General features: G+C 44.1%; 1 protein-coding gene across 1 annotated transcript in view; it reads right to left on the bottom strand.

The window, feature by feature from the left end:
- The window catches only part of LOC117423356 (monocarboxylate transporter 6-like), a 38120-nt gene extending 18636 nt beyond the window's left edge, over positions 1-19484 (bottom strand). Inside the window, exon 1 of the mRNA XM_034038987.3 lies at positions 19379-19484. The gene's annotated coding sequence lies outside the window, so the exon portion shown is untranslated. The remainder of the gene's footprint in view (positions 1-19378) is intronic.
- Positions 19485-23807: the final 4323 nt, after the last annotated feature.

The following is a 23807-nucleotide window of genomic DNA, read 5'->3' as shown; positions in this document are numbered from 1 at the left end:
CGAACAGACTTGGACAGATTCAGCTTGTTCGATGTGGAATAGATACAGGTATTAGTCTTTTTCTTGAAATGAGTTTGTTCTATTTTTTCTGTTCTACATCATGACTAACAGCGATCTGGGGATGCTGTTTGTGCTTTGTGATTTTTTTTTTCAGTCAGAAGTATTTTTATTATATTTTATAAACTATACCATGAATCGTTTTTTTCAGGTAATTTACTGTGCTTGAATATAGTTTTGTCTTATTTTCTGTCTGTTTGTTGTTTTGTCTGTAAGCCTCTCGTTGTTTGGAGCTATTGACGCTGAATCCACTCACTTGACAAATGTGCCCGTTAAAGAAAAGGCGTGATCGTGTTTCTCTAGGTAACCACACTAACAGGATTTAGCCCAGTCAGTCAGCAGAGGCAGGGACCTTAAGGCTTGCTAAAGTTCCAGCCCAGGAGTAATTATTTTGAGAAGTTAAATAATAGTAAAAGAGGCTAACTTGCATACAGAGGGACTTGTAAACCAGGAAGAAGGATTGTTATCAGATCTAGTGCAGTGACTGTCAGGAAAAACCGTCACAACTCTTTTGTGTCGGTTCAAAACTCCACCAACTTTACTGGCTTACAACAAATAACAGCATCAATTACCTCTGAACTGTATAAACCTAACTCTACCAGTAGATGGCAGCATTAACACAAATTAACCCTTTATCTTACATCTCCCCTTTTACTTAATAAACTACAACTGTAAACGTAACTAAAAGTCATTATTTGTTTTATTATCAGACTATAGGAGATGTTTTGTTTATTTAGTTACTTTTTTCTTAGTCTTTTTTTCTTTTAGTCTTTGAATAGGCAGCAGTGTGGAGTAGTGGTTAGGGCTCTGAACTCCTGACTGGAGGGTTGTGGGTTCAATCCCAGGTGGGGGACACTGCTGCTGTACCCTTGAGCAAGGTACTTTACCTAGATTGCTCCAGTAAAACTCCAACTGTATAAATAGGTAATTGTATGTCAAAATAATGTGATATCTTGTAACAAGTGTAAGTCACCCTGGACAAGGGTGTCTGCTAAGAAATAAATAATAATCTAGCTGGCTTGTTGATAACACAAGTGTAACCACGGGAGAGGAGTGAACCGTCAGAGGTTCTATCTTGACAGCTGGCTCGGCTGAAGTAGAATCAGGTTGAGAAACCTCACTAGAGCTTTCCACAGAACTTGGAATGAGCTGAAGGTGTCTTCGGTTCTGTCGGTAGGTTTCGCCCTTAGATTCTACAATGTACGATCTGGGAGTTGCATAATCTTCAGTTATTATTACTGGGTTGCTCCACTCCTTTTGAACATCCAGTTTCATCCTGACCAGGTCTCCAGGCAGTAGCTCAGGCAGAGGTCTTGCTGAATGCCTTCTGTCATAAAACTATATACATTTTAGCACATGTATCTGCCTGCTTTACTCTGCTTTACTCTTTGGAAGCTTGGCCACCGTGGTTTGAGAACCTTTGGAAGTGTTGGAACATTTGAACAAATCTGTCGTCCCATTAACAGTTGAACAGGGCTGTTCCCAGTCATAGCAGTTGAACTTGCTCTGTAGCTCAACAGAGCCAGGAATGGGTCCTCTTGTTTCAAAATCTTCTTAGCAGTCTGGACTGCTCTCTCTGCAGCCCCATTTGCTTGGGAGTAGTATGGGATTGATGTATTGTGTACAAACCCATAAGCACTGCTGAATGTTTTGCATTCTACAGAATTAAACTGAGGTCCATTATCAGAAATTGTTGTGTAATTCCATAGCGTGCAAATAAACATTTGAGCTTATTAATCACCATCTTGCAGGTTATTATAGGTCAGTGTAATATTTCCAAAAATCTGGAAAAATAGTCCACTACTACTAAGTACTGTTGACCTTTCAACTCACACAAATCCACAGCAATCATCATCCAGGGTCCCTGTGGCAAAGCAGCTGGCATCATCGGCTCCCTGCGCTGAGCTGGTCTTGCAATCTGGCACTGGACAAGAAGCGACCTTGTTTTGAATTGCTGAACTTATGCCTGGCCACCATACTGATTGGGCAGCATGCTCCCGGCACTTGGTCAGTCCAAGGTGTCCATCATGAATTTGATCCAACATCTCTGCTGTCAGGTGTGGCGGAGTGTCCCGCCCCTATGTATTATTATTTGTATTTTTGTTTGCGGCGCGGGTAAAAGCGCCGCGTCTTTTATTATTATATTTAAAAACCCCGTGAGGATGCATGGCTGATCAGCTATTGATTATTTAACTAGCTGACAGTCATGCATCCTTACCAAACGCGTGCAGACTCTGGCCGAGGGATAATAAGATAATTAACAACTAGTTAATCCCTCGGCCAGAGTATATAAACCTGCAGCTCTCTGCACTCGAGGTTGGGTGTACAGAGGAGAGTACGGGGAACGGAGAGAGCGAGTCACATTTAAAAAAACAATTGCTAAAACGTGCTGGAGTATCCAGCACGACACTTACTTGTTTGTTTGTTGATTCGTTTGGCCCTCGTGCCCTTTTGTTTTGTGTTTTGTTGTTTTGTTTAAATCTTTTGTTTGTTTATTAATAAATACGCTGAGTGCCATTGCACTCAGCTTCAACCACCCATCCATTGTTTTGGTTTCTACTTCCTGGTCCGTGACGTCACCACTGTGACACAGGTCTTGGGGAATAACAACACGTGACCTATAGGTCAAAAGTCCTTTAGTGGATCTCAACTGGTTTCTGAAGTAAAAAAAAATACTCTTAGCCTGTGGTTTAACACTGCTAATGTATTGCGGCCACCCTTTTTCAACATATTGCATTACTGTTGTTAACTGTACATCAGAAGCAGAAACATCCCTTATTTGTTGCAACTTAATGTCAGATGCTGGCCACTGCTTTTCCACGGCATCCACGTAAGCTTGTTCTTTATCCAAGTCAGTTTCTTCGGTATTCTGTAGTGGGTGTCTTGACAAAGTAAGAAGACTGCTTCCAGTTGTATGCTCAGCCTTTGGCTCGAACCTCATAAGCCTTATCAGTAATCGCTGGCATCTCAAAGGAACTTGGTCCAAATCTTTATTATTGATTAGGGGATCCAATCCACAACCAAGCTACACTTGAGCTTAGCAAGTCATTAAGTGGCTTTGCGGTGACAAAGAGGTCTTGCAGGTATCTCCGCAGGTAGTTTATCATTCCCATGATTCTTCTGAGTTCCTTTATATTACTGGGTGGTTGCAGCTCCTGGATGGCTCTCACTTCCTCTGGATCAGGACTCAATCCATTTTTGTTGACTTGATGTCCCAAAAACTGAATGGTGCTTTGACATAGTTTGCATTTTTCTTTATTCAGCTTTAACCCCGATGCCCTGTTTGTGTTAAAAACCTTGTCCAAACTCTCATCATGTTCTGCCATGGAAGCTCCATAGACTAGAATGTCACCCATATAGACTGTTACACCATCCAGGCCCTCTAACAGCTGTGCCATCTTGCTCTTGAAAATTTCAGGAGCACTTGTTATGCCAAAAGGCAAACGTCTGAAGCAGTATCTGCCTACAGGAGTTATAAAGGTGGTCAGTTTTGTACTTGACTTGTCCAAAGCGATTTGCCAAAACCCACTTGAGGTGTCTAAGCTTGAAAAGACTGTAGCCCCAGCTAGTTTTGGATTAATTTCTTCCAGAGTACGCAAGATGTCCTTTTCTCTGAGAACAGCAAAAGAAAATGCTTGTTAGGGGACACAAATGCCCTGTAGATAGTGGCGACATTTCAATCTCGCGTATCTGCAATTTCAGATTTTGTAATGAAGGACAACTGACGCTTGGCAGGGAAACGGAAGGCTCTCTTGTAGGAGGCGCAGTTTCAGACAAAAGTGTCAAATATGGCAAGTCATGTTACTGTGGGAACTAGTTTCGGCACGCAGGAATTGATGCAATGGATTATGGGATACACAGAGCTTGGGAGAAATGTTTCTATTGAGTCCATGGAACTGTGTCATAGTTCGCTGATTTTTGCTGTGTAAAAGAAAAATGCAAACTTGTGAAGAACATTTCACTTTTGGCCATGGTCTCTTGAACAAAATGGCAACATTGACAAATGATGACAGTACGTAATTATTATAAAAGCAGCTATTTTCTGAGCAAAGTCCTGTCTTAAGATGCATGCGCAGAAATACAGAGTAGCAGCACATCGCAGACATTTTACTGTATCATTCGGTCTTAAACCACCCCTCTTTTGTTTAAATCCATCGCACGGATTGTGAAGGTAGCTGGCGACACAATCCAGGTAACAATCAAATAATCAACTCCTAATCTGCACTGTCAGTGCAGCTTTATTGTTAGTTATAATTACAGGCTAGCAAGAGAGAGACCAGTATGTTTTTCTCTCTGGTAATGTGTGAGAATTGTAAATGTTCTAACGTCATCACTAGTAACCAAAAAGAGAGCGCTCCAAATTACCCGACAGGTGTCATCCTAATGAGGATTAGCCTAGGCAAAAATTCATGGGGAAAGTTAGCCGGGGGTGAGCATTAGGCTGTGACAACAGCGTGAAAAAACTCTGGTTTAAATTCATATGACATGCTGTGACAGGGTGACCGATGGTCTGATGTCAGGCAGAAGCAGGAACAAAAACTGACACCAGGGATGTACTGCAGGTAAAGGCGCTCGCGCCGTTTTTATTTACAAAAACAAAAATAAATAAAATATTTAAACAAAAACACACTTGCTCATACAGCAAAATAAAACAGGTAAACAAAACAAATCACGAACACAAAAGTAATAAACAAAACCCAGGTCAGGCTGGGCAGTAGCCTTCACTGATCCTGTGGTATTTTTTAAACTCGTTTTTTTTTCTCTCTCTCTCTCTCGCTTACTCTCTCCTTCCAACACCCACCCGGAGCTAGAGAGCTCCAGGCTTTTTATAACAGGTGACCATCTCCCGATTAGCAACAAAATTAATCACTTAATTAATTCGGGAGATGCACCAATCTCGCCTCTGCCAGAACACGTTTTAAAAAGTAAACAAAACAATAACAAACCCGCAGCGCTTCGCCGTCATACATTTAAATACTAAATCATAATAAACAAATACAAAATAACACAGGGGCGGAGGGGGACCCCGCTCTAAAATAAAATAAACAAAACCATGTACAGGGCTGCTCGCCCTGTTACACATGCCTTTAAATAATTCTGGTCGCTCTTCTAGAGCAGCAATATCCTTTTTTTAGCGAGGTGACCAGAACTGAACACAATATTCTAGATGAGGTCTTACTAGTGCATTGTAAAGTTTTAACATTCTTTCCCTTGATTTAATCAACACTTTTCACTATATATCTGAGCATCTTGTTTGCCTTTTTCATAGCTTCCCCACATTGTCTTCAATTTCAGTATCTCCCATATGATATTTATAATGCACATTTTTATTGCCTGCATGCAGTGCCTTACGCTTTAATCTATTAAATGTCATTTGCCATGTGTCTGCCCCATTCTGAATGCTGTCTAGATCATTTTGAATGACCTTTGCTGCTGCATCTGTGTTTGCCAAAGTAACAGCAGCAGCAGGGCATTGCTTCTCAGTTGAAACTATACAAACAAAGAACTTTGGATAGGTTTTTTATTCCAGGGACTACATGTACACAGTCTGCATCAATGGCCCCAAGGTGAATTATTTTGTTTGAACTATTTCAACACTGCAGACCTCTATACAGGTCTAGGAAAAATAAAATAGCAGTAAACTGATCCAATATACTATGTGTATATGATTTTGTGGCAGTATTAGTGGATATGTACTGCATACATGTTCTGAAAATGGATTATTAGAATGGATGTGATGTATAACAGTTTTACCCAAAGCTTATGAGTATGTTTTATTGTTCTGTACAGCCGACACCGAATTGTTTTTAAATTGAGCTTTATCACTCAACACTCTTAAAATCAGGCAAGTTTTTCAAGAATACAACAACCACACAACATACAGATGGGGGTGCCTGATTCAATGACTTGCTTTGTCCCAGTAGATACAGTATATTGTTATGTGTATTGTTAATATTTGTAATGTTGTGTATTACCAAAGTTAATTATATGTTACTGTCACAAAGACGGCCGGAGTGGGTGGCGTCAGACCAGATGCAGGAAGTAACAAACAGACAGAGAGATGGGGTTTTGGTGAGGCTGAACGCGTGATCGCGTTCAGCATTTAATAAACAGAACAGAAAATAAAAGGTTGGAACAGACAAAAACAGGACACGGCACTGGTAGCCAAAAGAAACATATAAACAAAACGGACTAAACACTTAACAAACAAACACGGTGAGTACAAACAAAACACTTATTATACGCTTTCTATTTACTTTACTTTCACTACTCTCTCTCTCACCCGTTCTCCTCTTCCGAACACCCAACCACCAGTGAGTGAAAATGTGTCTCTATATATACTGTTGTGCTGGGATTCAATTACTAATTAATTATTCACTTGAATCCCAGCACGTGAATTAATTCTGTGCAACCCCGTGCTCGCATATTATATTTTAAATGCACGTGCGTGATGTGCAATCCCGTGCCTAAATACAAATCTACACTTTTTAAATATACGTGAAACACAGACCCGTTTATATCCCGTGTACCAATCTATACACCGACACTAACACACGCACGCAACATACAACACAGAACAAGCAAAATACACACAGATGCACACAGGGGCGGGGCACATTGCCACAGTTACATATTTAAATGCTGTTAATCTGTATTTCTGCTCAACTGTGCTCAGAAAATAGAATTTTTCATAATTACGTATATTTCACTTGTGCTCAAGGTCTCTTGAAGAAAACGGCAACATTGACAAATTATGACCGTACATAATTATGAAAAATTATGAGAAATACAGATTATACAGCATAACATGATTCCTTGCTCCTCGAAACATGATCTTTCACTCGCCTCATACTCGCAGGTCGGATCGGACACTGACCGCTGTCACGGTGCGCTAGAGCGTGACTATTGAGTCAACAGAGCGGTGTCGGACTGCGCTGCCCTGAGCTGGTTTTAGCTATGTTTAATATAACACACTTGGGAAGTCTATGTGACTTTTGTCCAGGGTGTCTTGACGATAAACACAACCCGTGGTAATGATGACATACCATAATCTATACAAAAAATGCACTTTTTTGAACACAGTACCAGAGATGACGCAGGCGCAGAAAACCGAGCTGCACGTTTCACATAGTACAGAGTAGACGGATGCAATTATATAATTTCAGATTTTGTAATGAAGGACAACTGACGCTTGGTAGGGAAACGGAAGGCTCTCTTGTAGGAGGCGCAGTTTCAGACAAAAGTGTCAAATATGGCAAGTCATGTTACTGTGGGAACTAGTTTCGGCACGCAGGAATTGATGCAATGGATTATGGGATACACAGAGCTTGGGAGAAATGTTTCTATTGAGTCCATGGAACTGTGTCATAGTTCGCTGATTTTTGCTGTGTAAAAGAAAAATGCAAACTTGTGAAGAACATTTCACTTTTGGCCATGGTCTCTTGAACAAAATGGCAACATTGACAAATGATGACAGTACGTAATTATTATAAAAACAGCTATTTTCTGAGCAAAGTCCTGTCTTAAGATGCATGCGCAGAAATACAGAGTAGCAGCACATCGCAGACATTTTACTGTATCATTCGGTCTTAAACCACCCCTCTTTTGTTTAAATCCATCGCACGGATTGTGAAGGTAGCTGGCGACACAATCCAGGTGACAATCATATAATCAACTCCCAATCTGCACTGTCAGTGCAGCTTTATTGTTAGTTATAATTACAGGCTAGCAAGAGAGAGACCAGTATGTTTTTCTCTCTGGTAATGTGTGAGAATTGTAAATGTTCTAACGTCATCACTAGTAACCAAAAAGAGAGCGCTCCAAATTACCCGACAGGTGTCATCCTAATGAGGATTAGCCTAGGCAAAAATTCATGGGGAAAGTTAGCCGGGGGTGAGCATTAGGCTGTGACAACAGCGTGAAAAAACTCTGGTTTAAATTCATATGACATGCTGTGACAGGGTGACCGATGGTCTGATGACAGGCAGAAGCAGGAACAAAAACTGACACCAGGGACGTACTGCAGGTAAAGGCGCTCGCGCCGTTTTTATTTACAAAAACAAAAATAAATAAAATATTTAAACAAAAACACACTTGCTCATAGAGCAAAATAAAACAGGTAAACAAAACAAATCAAGAACACAAAAGTAATAAACAAAACCCAGGTCAGGCTGGGCAGTAGCCTTCACTGATCCTGTGGTATTTTTTAAACTCGTTTTTTTTTTTCTCTCTCTCTCTCTCTCTCTCTCTCTCTCTCTCTCGCTTACTCTCTCCTTCCAACACCCACCCTGAGTTGGAGAGCTGCAGGCTTTTTATAACAGGTGACCATCTCCCGATTAGCAACAAAATGAATCACTTAATTAATTCGGGAGATGGCCATCTTCTGCACGAGTTTTCCTGGCAGAGGACGAGCACCAATCTCGCCTCTGCCAGAACACGTTTTAAAAAGTAAACAAAACAATAACAAACCCGTGGCGCTTAATCTATTAAATGTCATTTGCCATGTGTCTGCCCCATTCTGAATGCTGTCTAGATCATTTTGAATGACCTTTGCTGCTGCATCTGTGTTTGCCAAAGTGACAGCAGCAGCAGGGCATTGCTTCTCAGTTGAAACTATACAAACAAAGAACTTTGGATAGGTTTTTTATTCCAGGGACTACGTGTACACAGTCTGCATCAATGGCCCCAAGGTGAATTATTTTGTTTGAACTATTTCAACACTGAAAAATAAAATAGCAGTAAACTGATCCAATATACTATGTGTATATGATTTTGTGGCAGTATTAGTGGATATGTACTGCATACATGTTCTGAAAATGGATTATTAGAATGGATGTGATGTATAACAGTTTTACCCAAAGCTTATGAGTATGTTTTATTGTTCTGTACAGCCGACACCGAATTGTTTTTAAATTGAGCTTTATCACTCAACACTCTTAAAATCAGGCAAGTTTTTCAAGAATACAACAACCACACAACATACAGATGGGGGTGCCTGATTCAATGACTTGCTTTGTCCCAGTAGATACAGTATATTGTTATGTGTATTGTTAATATATGTAATGTTGTGTATTACCAAAGTTACCCAAATGTTACATATTTAAATGCTGTTAATCTGTATTTCTGCTCAACTGTGCTCAGAAAATAGAATTTTTCATAATTACGTATATTTCACTTGTGCTCAAGGTCTCTTGAAGAAAACGGCAACATTGACAAATTATGACCGTACATAATTATGAAAAATTATGAGAAATACAGATTATACAGCATAACATGATTCCTTGCTCCCCGAAACATGATCTTTCACACGCCTCATACTCACAGGTCGGATCGGACACTAACCGCTGTCACGGTGCGCTAGAGCACACGGGAGAAGATTTTCTATTGAGTCAACAGAGCGGTGTCGGACTGCGCTGCCCTGAGCTGGTTTTAGCTATGTTTAATATAACACACTTGGGAAGTCTATGTGACTTTTGTCCAGGGTGTCTTGACGATAAACACAACCCGTGGTAATGATGACATACCGTAATCTATACAAAAAATGCACTTTTTTGAACACAGTACCAGAGATGACGCAGGCGCAGAAAACCGAGCTGCACGTTTCACATAGTACAGAGAAGACGGATGCAATTATATAATTTAGATGCACTGATTTTGATATAAGCCGTCAGTTTGTATATGTTTTAGTTGTTAACCGTTTGTAAAGAAGTTATTCACCAGTGAGAAGAATGGCACACTAAAAGCATCTAAGTTTGAGCTGGAGAGATATTTGGAGGAAACACATATAGATTCAAAAAGGCAGGAGCCTATGTCAGTTCCGTCAGACATCCCACCTATCAATCCACCAGAATACCAAATGGAGGACTGTGCACCTAAGTGGAAAGAAATAGAGCAAGCTGTGAAAAAAGCAAGGGCTTCATCATCTCCAGGGCCTAATGGAGTTCCGTACAGAGTGTACAAGAGTGCTTCAGGAGTTCTACGAATCCTGTGGAAATTGATGAAAGTGGCATGGGAAAAACAGGTTGTACCAAGAGTACGGCGCCGAGCAGGTCTTTAGTCTTTATAACTAAAGAAAAAGATTCTACAAGCATCAGTCAGTTTCGCCCTGTTTCCCTATTAAATGTAGAAGGCAAGATTTTCTTCAGCATTATTGCTCAGGGATTGTCAATTTACCTATTAAAGAACTGCTTAATTGACACTTCAGTACAAAAAGCGGGCATTCCAGGTTTCCCAGGATGCTTAGAACACATCAATGTGATCTGGGAACAAATTCAATCAGCTAAAAAGGAGAGGAAGGAGCTCCATGTGACATTCCTGGATTTGGCTAATGCTTATGGTTCAGTGCCACTGAACTTCTTTGGGCAGCATTTGATTTTTTCAGTGTACCAATGACAATAACAAATTTAGTGAAAGCCTACTTTGGAGATCTGCAATTTAGTTTTTCAACTTCAGAATTCAGCACTACATGGCAATGCCTAGAAGTTGGAATAATGGCAGGACGCACCATTTCTCCACTGGCTTTTACCTCCCCCCCCCCTCCTCTATCTCCCCTGATGACTTTGCCTCCTTCTTCTCTTCTAAAATCTCAGATATCCGCAAACTCTTTAACACCTCTCCCTCCCCCGCACCCCTTCCTGCTCCAACCCCTACACCCACTACATCCCCTACTAACTCGCCCTCCTTCTCCACCTTCTTGCCCCTCTCAGACTCTGACCTCTCCTCCCTGCTCCAGAGTCACAAACCCACCAGGTGTGCCTTGGACCCCCTCCCCACTCACCTCTTTCAAGCTGCTGCTCCTGCTCTACTCCCCTTCATCTCCTCCCTCCTCAACACCTCTCTACTTTCTGGTCTCTTTCCCTCTGCCTTCAAAAAAGCCTCTATCACTCCCCTCCTCAAAAGACCCCACCTCCCTCCAGAGCTACCATCCTGTCTCCCTCCTACCCTTCCTCTCCAAAACCCTCGAGCGGACTGTACACCGCCAGCTCTCTGCTTTCCTGTCCAACCACTCTCTGCTTGACCCTCTCCAATTTGGCTTCCGCTCTGCTCACTCCACTGAAACCGCCCTCCTGTCTGTCACCAACTCACTTAAGTGTGCCCGAGCTGCCTCTCTCTCATCTGTCCTAATTCTCCTCGACCTCTCTGCTGCCTTTGACACTGTTGATCACTCTATTCTACTATCATCTCTTGCTGACCTGGGGATCTCTGGCACTGCTCTGGCCTGGTTCTCCTCCTACCTCTCCAACCGCACTTACCAGGTAACCTGTCACCCTGTCTTAAGGGTCAGTCTTGGGTCCTCTCCTGTTCTCTCTCTACACCCGCTCCCTGGGCCCCCTCATCGCATCCCATGGTTTCTCATACCATTTCTATGCTGATGATGCTCAGATTTTTCTCTCCTTCCCCACCTCTGACTCCACCATCTCCTCCCGTATCTCTACCTGTCTGTCTGCTATTTCCTCCTGGATGCACTTGCATCACCTCAAACTCAACCTCTCTAAATCTGACCTCCTTTTCTTTCCCTCCTCCTCCCCCTCCTCTGATCTCTCTATCTCTCTCCCTCTTCCTCCGCTAAGAACCTTGGAGTCACCCTGGACCCCTGCCTCTCTTATTCCCAGCACACCTCCACTCTGGCACGCACTTGCAAATTCTTCCTGAGCAACATCCGAAGAATCCGACCCTTCCTCACCAACTATGCTACCCAGCTCCTGGTCCAGGCCCTGGTACTCTCCCGCCTAGACTACTGCAACTCCCTCCTGGCTGGCCTCCCTGCGTCCGCCACCCGTCCGCTCCAGCTCATCCAGAACTCTGCTGCCCGCCTGGTGTTCTCTCTGCCTCGCTTCGCCCACGCTACTCCACTACTCCGCTTGCTCCACTGGCTCCCAATCACCGCTCACATCCAGTTCAAGACTCTTGTACTAGCCTACAGATGCCTTGACCAGACTGCACCCAGCTACCTCCAGACCCTCATCTCTCCCTACACCCCCACTCGACCTCTCCGCTCCGCCTGCACTAGAAGACTGGCTCTACCTCCGCTACGCTCCCCTGCCTCCAGAGCCCGCTCCTTCTCCACCCTTGCTCCGCAGTGGTGGAATGACCTTCCTACAGATGTCAGGACTGCCCAGTCCCTGACCACATTCCGGCGCCTCCTTAAGACTCACCTCTTCAAATAGCACCTGTAGAGCTCCTCTGTTTGTATCCTGGGACACTATCACCCTTCATTTAAATGTGCTTTATTTTGCTCTTATCTGCCCCCTATTTTACTGCATTTAATCCTGTACTTCAGAGTACTGTAATCTGCCAAGTGTTTAACCTGTAGTATTTTGTATTTAATCATATCCTGATGTAACTATCACTATTTAATCATATCCTGATGTAACTATCACTATTATCTGCTGTATTGTTGAATTGTGGTTTGTCACACTTGAACAAAAGTTATTGTATTTCTTGCTCTTATTGTATTACTTGTATTGTAACACTTGAAATGTATTTGCTTACGATTGTAAGTCGCCCTGGATAAGGGCGTCTGCTAAGAAATAAATAATAATAATAATCATTAGGGCATCAAAATGGGTAGTGGGAGGAGAGCGCTTGGCTTCTGGAATGTGACTACCACCAATTCGAGCATACATGGATGACATGACAATCATGACTACAACAGTAATAATCAGTAACACTAATCGGTTATTGGGCAAATTAACCATTAACATTGAATGGGCAGAAATGCAATTCAAGCCCATTAAATCAAGGAGCATCTCTATAATTAAAGGTAAAGTAGTAGAGAAAATATTCTACATTAATGGTGAGGCAATACCAACAGTGTCTGAGAAGCCAGTGAAAAGTCTTGGGAGATGGTACGACGGTGATCTAAAGGACACAGTTCGTGTGGGAGAAGTTAGACAACAAGCAGTGGAAGGGTTGAAGACCATAGACAGCAGCGCTTTACCAGGCAAAGTAAAACCCTGGTGCTTTCAGTTTGGTCTACTGCCGAGGCTGCTGTGGCCACTGACTGTGTACGAGGTTTCTTTGACAACAGTAGAGAAGCTGGAAGCTTTAATCAGTTCGTACATCAGGAAATTATTATTATTATTATTTATTTCTTAGCAGACGCCCTTATCCAGGGCGACTTACAATCGCAAGCAAATACAAATACATTCAAGTGTTACAATATAAGTCATACAATAGAACAAGAAATACAATAATTCTCAAGTGTGACAAACCACAATTCAATAATACAGCAGATAATAGTGAAAGTTACATCAGGATATGATTAAGTAGTGATAGTTACATCAGGATATGATTAAGTACAAAATACTACAGATTAAACACTTGGGAGATTACAATATTCTGAGGTACAGGATTAAATGCAGTAAAATAGGGGGCAGATAAGAGCAAAATAAAGCATATTTAAATGAAGGGTGATAGTGTCCCAGGATACAACAGAGGAGTTCTACAGGTGCTGTTTGAAGAGGTGAGTCTTAAGGAGGCGCCGGAATGTGGTCAGGGACTGGGCAGTCCTGACATCTGTAGGAAGGTCGTTCCACCACTGCGGAGCAAGGGTGGAGAAGGAGCGGGCTCGGGAGGCAGGGGAGCGTAGCGGAGGTAGAGCCAGTCTTCTAGTGCAGGCGGAGCGGAGAGATCGAGTGGGGGTGTAGGGAGAGATGAGGGTCTGGAGGTAGCTGGGTGCAGTCTGATCAAGGCATCTGTAGGCTAGTACAAGAGTCTTGAACTGGATGCGAGCGGTGATCGGGAGCCAGTGGAGCGAGCGGAGTAGTGGAGTAGCGTGGGCGAAGCGAGGTAGAGAGAACACCAGGCGAGCAGCAGAGTTCTGGATGAGCTGGAGCGGACGGGTGGCGGACGCAGGGAGGCCAGCCAGGAGGGAGTTGCAGTAGTCTAGGCGGGAGAGTACCAGGGCCTGGACCAGGAGCTGGGTAGCATAGTTGGTGAGGAAGGGTCGGATTCTTCGGATGTTGCTCAGGAAGAATCTGCAAGTGCGTGCCAGAGTGGAGATGTGCTGGGAATAAGAGAGGCAGGGGTCCAGGGTGACTCCAAGGTTTTTAGCTGAGGAAGAGGGAGAGAGTGTGGTAGATTCCAGAGGAACAGAGATAGAGAGATCAGAGGAGGGGGAGGAGGAGGGAAAGAAAAGGAGGTCAGATTTAGAGAGGTTGAGTTTGAGGTGATGCGAGTGCATCCAGGAGGAAATAGCAGACAGACAGGTAGAGATACGGGAGGAGATGGTGGAGTCAGAGGTGGGGAAGGAGAGGAAAATCTGAGCATCATCAGCATAGAAATGGTATGAGAAACCATAGGATGCGATGAGGGGGCCCAGGGAGCGGGTGTAGAGAGAGAACAGGAGAGGACCCAAGACTGACCCTTGGGGGACTCCAGTCAAGAGAGGGTGAGGTGTGGAGGTTGCTCCACGCCAGGTTACCTGGTAAGTGCGGTTGGAGAGGTAGGAGGAGAACCAGGCCAGAGCAGTGCCAGAGATCCCCAGGTCAGCAAGAGATGATAGTAGAATAGAGTGATCAACAGTGTCAAAGGCAGCAGAGAGGTCGAGGAGAATTAGGACAGAGGAGAGAGAGGCAGCTCGGGCACACTTAAGTGAGTTGGTGACAGAGAGAAGGGCGGTTTCAGTGGAGTGAGCAGAGCGGAAGCCAGATTGGAGAGGGTCAAGCAGAGAGTGGTTGGACAGGAAAGCAGAGAGCTGGCGGTGTACAGTCCGCTCGAGGGTTTTGGAGAGGAAGGGTAGGAGGGAGACAGGACGGTAGCTCTGGAGGGAGGTGGGGTCGAGGGTAGGTTTTTTGAGGAGGGGAGTGATAGAGGCTTTTTTGAAGGCAGAGGGGAAGATGCCAGAAAGTAGAGAGGTGTTGAGGAGGGAGGAGATGAAGGGGAGTAGAGCAGGAGCAGCAGCTTGAAAGAGGTGAGTGGGGAGGGGGTCCAAGGCACACGTGGTGGGTTTGTGACCCTGGAGCAGGGAGGAGAGGTCAGAGTCTGAGAGGGGCAAGAAGGTGGAGAGGGAGGGCGAGTTAGTAGGGGATGTAATGGGTGTAGGGGTTGGAGCAGGAGGGGGTGCGGGGGAGGGAGAGGTGTTAAAGAGTTTGCGGATATCTGAGATTTTAGAAGAGAAGAAGGAGGCAAAGTCGTCAGGGGAGATAGAGGAGGGAGGAGGAGGGGGGGGAGGGTTTAGGAGGGAGGAGAAGGTAGAGAATAGTTTACGTGGGTTGTTAGTGGAGGCTTGGATTACAGATTGGAAATAAGCACATTTAGCAGAGGAGAGAGTAGAGGAGAAGGAGGAGAGAAGAGTGCGGTAAAGGTCTAGGGCAGCAGGGAGTTTGGTTCTCTTCCATTTCTTTTCAGCAGATCGCAGTGTGATTCTTGCCGAGCGGAGCACAGAGGAGAGCCAGGGATGGGGAGGGGAGGGGCGAGCGGGTCGGGAGGTGAGGGGACAGAGGGAGTCGAGGGAGGAGGTGAGTGAGGAGAAGAGGGTGGAGGTAGCAGAGTCTACGGAGAGTTGTGAAAAGGAGTCGATAGGAGGGAGGTGAGAGAGAGCAGTGGAGGCAAGGACAGAGGGGGAGAGAGAGCGGAGGTTACGGCGAGAGGTGACAGTGGGGGTAGGAGGAGCAGGGAGAGGGGGGAGAGACAGAGAAAAAGAGATGAAATAGTGATCAGAGAGGTTAAGGGGGGTGACAGAGAGGTTGGAGGGGCAGCAGGCCCTGGAGAAGGTGAGGTCCAGTTGACGGCCAGCTTTGTGGGTAGGAGGGGACGGAGAGAGACAGAAGTCGAAGGAGTGAAGGAGAGGGAGGAATCCAGCAGAGTGGCTGGGGTTGGAGAGATGGATGTTGAAGTCACCCAACAGGACAGTCGGGGTAGACAGAGAGGGGAGGGAGGAGAGTAGATAGTCGAGTTCATCCAGAAAGTGAGTGAGAGGCCCAGGGGGGCGGTACAAAACAATGAGCAGGAGTTGACAGGGAGAGGTTAGTTGGACTGCATGAAATTCAAAGGTAGTGACAGAGAGGGAGGTGAGATCAGAGGGGACAGAAAAGAGTAAGGAGGGAGAGAGGAGAAGACCCGTCCCACCTCCCCGTCCGGTGAGACGCGGGGTATGGGACAGGACGTAGAGAGAGGACAGGGCAGCAGGAGTAACAGTGTTATCAGGGGACAGCCAGGTTTCAGTGAGAGCAAGGAAATCGAGCGAGAGGTGGGAGGCAAAGGCAGAGATGAAATCAGCTTTGTTAGCAGAAGAGTGACAGTTCCAGAGTGCACCAGAGAGTGTGCGGGAGGGGGGGAGAGGCAGAGAAATGAGGTTAGAGGGGTTGGAGGAGCAGTAGCGGAGGGAGGGCAGAGGACGAGGACGGGAGGACAGAACAGGGATGTGAGAGACAGTCATAGCAGGACAAGCAAGACAAAAGGCACAGTAGGAGCAGTGGGGTGGAGGATACAGACCTGACTAGTAGATGGCTTGTTCCAGAGCTCTGTTAGGTTTGGATCTATTGGAACAGCGTCTCAGCGCAGGCCTCCCCTCGCTGGACTCCCACAGCTAGACTCCCGGCTCTTTTGTTGAGGCTCTTCGGTTGGCTGGCGCTTCGTGCTGGCGCTAAAATAAGCTGCTTGAATAAATGTTGTTACCCCTGCTTGGCAAAAGAACCAACTAAACTGTGTGGAAACCAATCAAATAGCAAAATCAACTGCTAATCAATTTAGCCACTCACCTGGTACTAATCACACACAAACTCAGCCAATTCAAACACCACCTTACAATGTCACCAAATGTAGTAGTTACAATTACAAAAAGCAGGAACTTATCTATCTGCCTCTCTCCCTGGTTCCCTGAAGACTGATGGTTGGGAGTTCCACGCTGCCTCAGCAGAGTGGGACTTTATGGTAAAGGAATACTGCAGCTAGCAGTCTCCGCTCTAACTGAGGAGTTTAAGTGCGCCAAGGTCAGACTGGAAATTATATTAGTAGAGTCACGCGACAAATGCGTAAGGGAGGCAGCACCTGTGTTGAAAACTGGAAGAAAGTGGGCGGCAAAGAAAGCTGTGGAAGATGCAAAGGCTGCCCTTCGAATTGGTGATATCATGGGGCAAGTTCAGCAAGGAAGAGGGGGTCTTGGTCTCAGTTCAGCTCCTCCTACATAGCACAAGGCAGCCCCAGCTCAATGGAGGAAGCTGGTAGTCAATGAGGTGCAAAAGCAGGAGGAGAGGATGAGATGCGTAAAGGCCGTTTCTCAGGCCAAGCAGGGAGAATGGATGAGATGGGAGAGTGGATCAACGCAAGATTGGCTGGCAAGACCTATGGTCAATGGAACAGAGCAGGATCAGTTTTCTCATCAGGTCAACATATGATATTCTCCCATCACCACAGAACCTAAACCTCTGGGTAGGAGAGGATCCCTCATGTCCTTTGTGTTCATCATCTGCAACATTAAGGCACATTGACAGGATGTAAGGTGGCTCTTAGCCAAGGACGGTTTACTTGGTGCCATGACCAGGTGCTGCAATGTTTGGCCTTAGCAGTGGAAGACAAGCGTAACATGACCAATAAGTTGCCACCAGTTCCATCAAAACATTACACACAAAAGACAACATTCCTCCGCCCAAGAGAGCAACCACCTAGAAAAGGTGTTAAAACCAAGCCTCGCCCAGGACAACTGGATGCTGCTAGAGACTGGAAAATGCTGGCAGATGTTGGTCAACGGCTTATTTTGCCACCAGAGATTGCTACCACTAACCTTCGACCAGATATTTTCTTGTGGTCTGGATCAGCACGCCTTGTTCACCTGGTAGAGTTAACAGTGCCATGGGAGGATGCTGTAGATGAGGCGTATGAGAGGAAGAAACTGCGGTATGCTCAACTAGCCACTGAAGCGGAACAGCGAGGATGGAGGGTCTGGGTTTACCCAGTGGAGGTGGTTTGTTGAGGATATGTGGCACACTCTACAACCCGGTTTCTCAGAGACGTTGGATTCAGTGGCCAAGAGTTACGTCGCACAGTGAAGAACTTATCTGAAGCAGCAGAGAGGAGCAGCAACTGGCTGTGGTTGAGACGGAAAGATTCTGGTTGGGGATCTCAAGCACAATAGAAAGAAAGAAACGCTGATGTACGGGTAAGTAAGCCGGGCTGAGTTGAGTGAGGGACGGAGGGGGGTGATGCTGGGACGCCAGAATCACCGTCGAGCCCTCTTGAGGTGTTGTGGGCTAGTCGACGAAACACCGAGGATGGAAGGTGCCCACTAGAAGACCCCAGAGATGTACCCTACTTAGCTCAATCAAGACGGTTGTCATGCTGATGCACTGGGGAGACCGCACCGTGGTTGATCCCCGGAGCCAGCATCACAGCTGTTGTGTGTGCTGATGCGCTGGGGAGGCAAAATAAGCTGATCCCTGGAGCCAGCATTACACTTCAGCCATCAAACCAGGCAGAAGGATATCTACATCATCATATGGAAGGAAACGCAAATGGATGGAGACACATGGATCACATTAGTTTACTGTAAAGCTACGTCTTAGTTGGTGCTTATCTTGGCGAGAGCTGAGTTCAAATCAGCATGAAGTTTTAACATCTACTCTCGTGTAATGGAAATCATTATTTAAGTTTCACTTGGATCATTTACGACTGTAACTTATCTCTAAATATATATTAAAAAATACATTAATAAAACAAGCATGACGGACGGTACCTCGTCAGAATGCGGTACATGTACCTGTTTAAAATGGTACACTGTAAATGCTGTGCTTAACTGCTGAATGACACTACAAACAAGACAAACTGTACTTCACTCACAACATCGTGTACCACGTTTTAACACCTACCACAAAATAACATCACACCGGTATACAAATGCAAGTATGAACAGGGCTTAAAAAACAAAGAGGGAAAGATAATTGTATGCGATCTAATGTATTGCATAAACAAACATCAAACATCAGGTTAATACTAATTAGGCTGAACAATTCTGGACTGATTCTGTACAATTCTAGAATGGGTCGGGTACACCAGAACTAGAAGAGGTCGGAACAACAACAAAGGATTTCAGAATCGAAAATAATGCGCAACAGGCCAGCATTTAAAAAATAAATAAATACATACATAAATATATTTCAATAGACCGGCGGTTATTGAAACGATTGCATATTATTAATTTCAGTTCCTGCAGCTTTGTCACCCGTCTCCAAAGAAACGCCTCAACAGCAGTGTTTATCAATCTATGCTCACTCACAGCTCACTGCCTTTAGCTGAAACTATTGCGTTATTTAAAACTGTACCTGTTTGTGCCTGTGTCAGAGCCAAGGTTATCACACTTTTTTTTTTTTTTTTTTGTTCTTACCTGTCCCAATCAGCCGCTTCCTGAAATAGCGAGGCGGATGAGACAGCTATTCCTGAATCACTGTCAATGGCACATGCGAATAAGCTGTGTGAGAGAGCCACGCAACGACCTGCCTTTTAAAGGCGCCGTGCAGCTTCTTGAAAATTCTAGCAATAACCCAATTGTCTTACAATGAAAAAAACACACACAAAAAAAACCCATCAAATGTAATCAGTGTTCTGTACAAGTCTAAGGTAAAGTGACTGCGGTCATTCTACTTTGTAAATTCAGAGAGTGCTTTCTCCCGGATGTGATTTACTCTAGGTAATATTTCTGAAGGCGATGTTGCCTGTCAGCAGACAGTGTGCATACCATAGATATAGAATTTAGGGTTAGATCGAACACGCCCATGGAGCCCCCAAGCAGCAGTACAGAACCCGGCGGGTATTTGCCTAGGCTACTTCATTCCTTATAAGGAAACAGATAGGAGCAGAGATAGAGACGAGCTGTTGAGTTGTTGTTTAAACTTTGACTTTGACCGGTAATACATTCAAATCACAAATATTACGTGAAAATATTGATATACAAAACGGGTGTGTTTTTTGATCGTTTGATCAAAGGTTATATACTAGGATTAGAACATCTGAGGCACAGAAAAAGTATGATATGAAAATAGTTTTATTGCATAAACTAACAATTACAACATTAAGGGTTTTTTTTTCTGTAACTTTCCCTTGACATCTTTAACCTCCCTTACTTATTTCCGATGAAAGAACATAACATTAAAATCTACAAGTGGAGTGTATTTGCCTGATGTAAAATTGCACAAGTTAATAGGGAGTAACTTTACATAAACTATATGACAAACCTTTACAGATTACGAGGTACTGCACAGATTAACAAAAAAGCAAAAGGCAACAAAAATAAACAACAAATTGATAGAACATTTTTACATTAGAATTTTAATAAGAATTGGAAAGACGGGAACATTTTAGTGTCGTAACGCTATAGGGAGGAAATGCACTCGTTGTCCCATTGGCCATCCTCTTTAAAATCCTCCTCATCCTCTGTTAGGCTGTGTTTGATCTACCACTTCACTTTGAGGGGCCTTGTCTGCACAGCTTGATAATAAAGTAACATCACTTTTAAATGTTCCCATCTGTTACAAATAGAGTTCTTATGTAAGGGAATAGAGAAAGAAATGTAACCATGTATAATTTTAAATTATAGTAGATTTTAATAGAAATGTAATAGTAAAATACATAGGAAATGGAACATATTGTTATTATTTATTTTAAGAGCAAGGCTGCTGTATACGCTGAGCCACATTAAAGTCAATGTTGATAGGTACGAAAGTTTCTTTTTCAATAGCACTTTGAAATAAGTCATTTTTCCACATATATTGTGTAATTTTAAGTGTGTAAGAGCCATTTTTGACATAAAACAAAATGTATTAGGCGCTGTGCCTGGAGCCAGTCCCCTACATTTGGTTAATGTGCAGCAGAGGATGCTGGGAGTACGAACTATGGTAGGGGAGAAACGGAATTATTGTTGTTGTGTTTATTTGTTTGTTATTGTAAAAGTTCCAGTACTGTTCTATGCATTTCCCTGTAATTGTTATTACCCTTCCGGTGTTGTTTGTTAAGTATGTGAATGTCACCCTGAGAGGCAGAGTAGTGCTCTGGGGTGGGGAAGGGCTGTGTGTGCGTGTTTGATTGGGTGGCGTCCTGACTTGCTGTTAGCTGCTTAATAAACCGCATTACCGAAAAGAGCTGTTGTGTACGTGTCTCCATTAATCCCTGTGCTCGCTACAGTATGTAGGTATTATTAAGAAAATGAAATATGTTTATGTTTATGGAAATCCAATGTTTTGGTTATTGTGCCACCTGCTGGCCATTTATGTTACTACCACTTAGACCCGTATTTAAGAGGTTAACTGGGAATATGGCGCATTCACCAGTTTGCTACAGGTGACTGAGATAGACACCGAGTTGAGCTACAGTTTTTTAACCGTGTAAATAGATCTGTGTTTACCGTGTTATTTGTTTCTTATTATATCTTTTGATTTACTATTTTACTAGACCATTTTTTGTGCTGTTTTTGAGTTTATTTTGCCATCAATATCTTGTATTGAAATTGTGGAAGTGGTGGATTGTGGTGGAGTTGTGCATTCATTGCGATTTACGTGGAGTATCGAATGAATTGCCTAATGTGGATTTGAACTGAAGTGGATTGATGATTGTGGACGTGTGTGGAAATAAGGGAGAAGATTGTGTCGTTGTGTCATTCGCTCTGCCGCTCTGTGCTCGCTCTGGCCATCCCATTAAATTGCAAGCGCTCTGCCACTGCTGTGTTGTTGCCACGTCCCACGCTATTGAATTGAATGGGTAACTAAGCCCGCATCTGTGAATCGAAACTGACGTCACGTTGTAAATGCAACCGGGTGCCGTTTTGTGAAGTCCAACGTTGCAAAGTGTTTTCATCTCTGATGAACACTGTTGTGTGTGTGTGTGTGTGTGTAAAACGTGGATTATTTAATCTGAAACTGTGGATGAAAAGAAAAATGTCTCTGAAAGAAGAGAGACCAAAGAGAAACGTGAATTTTACTGAAAAAGCTATGGATGAGAAAATTGCCAAGCTAAAGAATGCTAGGAAGGCAAAACTGGCTCAGCTCACTAGCACCAAGAATGTCATTCAACCACTCTTTGAATTCTACCAGAACTCATTGATCATACAGAAGCACATGAAAACATTCAATGACCTGGCTAAAGATTCCATTGCACTCCATCATTCAGTACAAGAGTTACTGTCTAAAGAAGAGAGAGAGCAGGATCATGACAACTGGTATCAGCCAAAAGTGGATAAATTAAAGAGATTCCAGGAAAAGGTGGATGAATGGATGAAGGTGGCTGAATCGACTGCAGAAATACCATTTCCAGTCAACACAGAAGAAAATCAACATGTAGAACAACCATTACAGGCCGGCACTGGTGCAGGAAACCAACATGATAACGTTTCTGTGGCCTCTAGTGGAAAATCGAGTTAAAGCTCTGCCAGCAGAAGATCAACAGCCTCATCCACACACACGAGAGCCCAAGATCAACAGCCTCATCCACACACACGAGAGCCCAAGATCAACAGCCTCATCCACACACACGAGAGCCCAAGATCAACAGCCTCATCCACACACACGAGAGCCCAAGATCAACAGCCTCATCCACACACACGAGAGCCCAAGATCAACAGCCTCATCCACATACACACGAGAGCCCAAGATCAACAGCCTCATCCACACACACGAGAGCCCAAGATCAACAGCCTCATCCACACACACGAGAGCCCAAGATCAACAGCCTCATCCACACACATGAGCGGCCAAGATGAAGTTGAGTACGCGGCTCTGATGGCACGTGCTGCCACATTGGAGCAAAGGCAAGCTCTAGAAAAGGAAGAAGCTGAAATGCAATTGAAGAAAGAGAGATTGGCAGTAGAAACCGACATTGCAGTCTCAACTGCCAAAATCAAGGCGTTTTAGATGTTGTAGACTTCCCTCAAGTGTACAGTGCTCAATCAGACAGACAGAATGATTGAGTACGATGATTCTATGCAGCACAGGTCCTCTAATGTCATGCATGATGGTACAGAGGAGGAAGAGGAAGATGATGATGATGATTTTGATGATGATTATGATGAGGAGGAAGATGATGTTGAACCAGATGAGCTTGAAGATACAGATTATGTTGTTCCCAAGAAAGGACCCAGAGCTGGTGTGCTAGGTCCCCCTAGAGGTCAGATACAACATGCAAAGGCCAAGTCTCAATATCAAGTGCCACATGTAAGAGCCAAGGCTTTACAGCAACAGTCTACAAGACAAAGGAGAGATGGCACTTCTCATAGAGCTGATGGAGATGCCTACAGACCTGGCAACACTGGTGGAGATGGCTACAGACTTGGCAACCACCCTGGCCTATCAGTACGAAGATCAGTGCCGTAAGATCTATGCCAGATATTACAAAGGCCAAACTACATTACAGAGATGCTCGTCGGAGAACAACGACTCTCACTACTGCCCTCTAGAGACATTCCAGTCTTTAAAGGAGAACCATTGCATTATCTCAACTTCATCAGAGTATTTGAGCATGGCACAGAAGAAAAGACTGACAACAGCCGTGACAGGTTATTCTTCTTAGAACAATTTACTGAAGGCCAATAAAGAGCTCTTGTAAGAAGTTGCCAATACATGGAACCTGACAGAGGTTACAGGAAAGCAAAGAAGTTGTTAAAGGAGAACTTTGGAAATGGAACACTGATTGCAACTGCCTACCAGGAAAAGGCATTGAACTGGAGTGTGATTAAACCAGAAGACAAAAATGCATTGCGATCTTATGCGTTCTTTCTCATGGGATGTTGCAACACAATGCTGGACATTGATTCCCTGAAGGAGATGAAC

Source organism: Acipenser ruthenus, chromosome 17, assembly GCF_902713425.1.
Source record: "Acipenser ruthenus chromosome 17, fAciRut3.2 maternal haplotype, whole genome shotgun sequence".
Classification (NCBI taxonomy): Eukaryota; Metazoa; Chordata; class Actinopteri; order Acipenseriformes; family Acipenseridae; genus Acipenser; species Acipenser ruthenus.
Note: the sequence above shows the minus strand (reverse complement) of the source record. Positions and strands in the feature narration are given on the sequence as shown.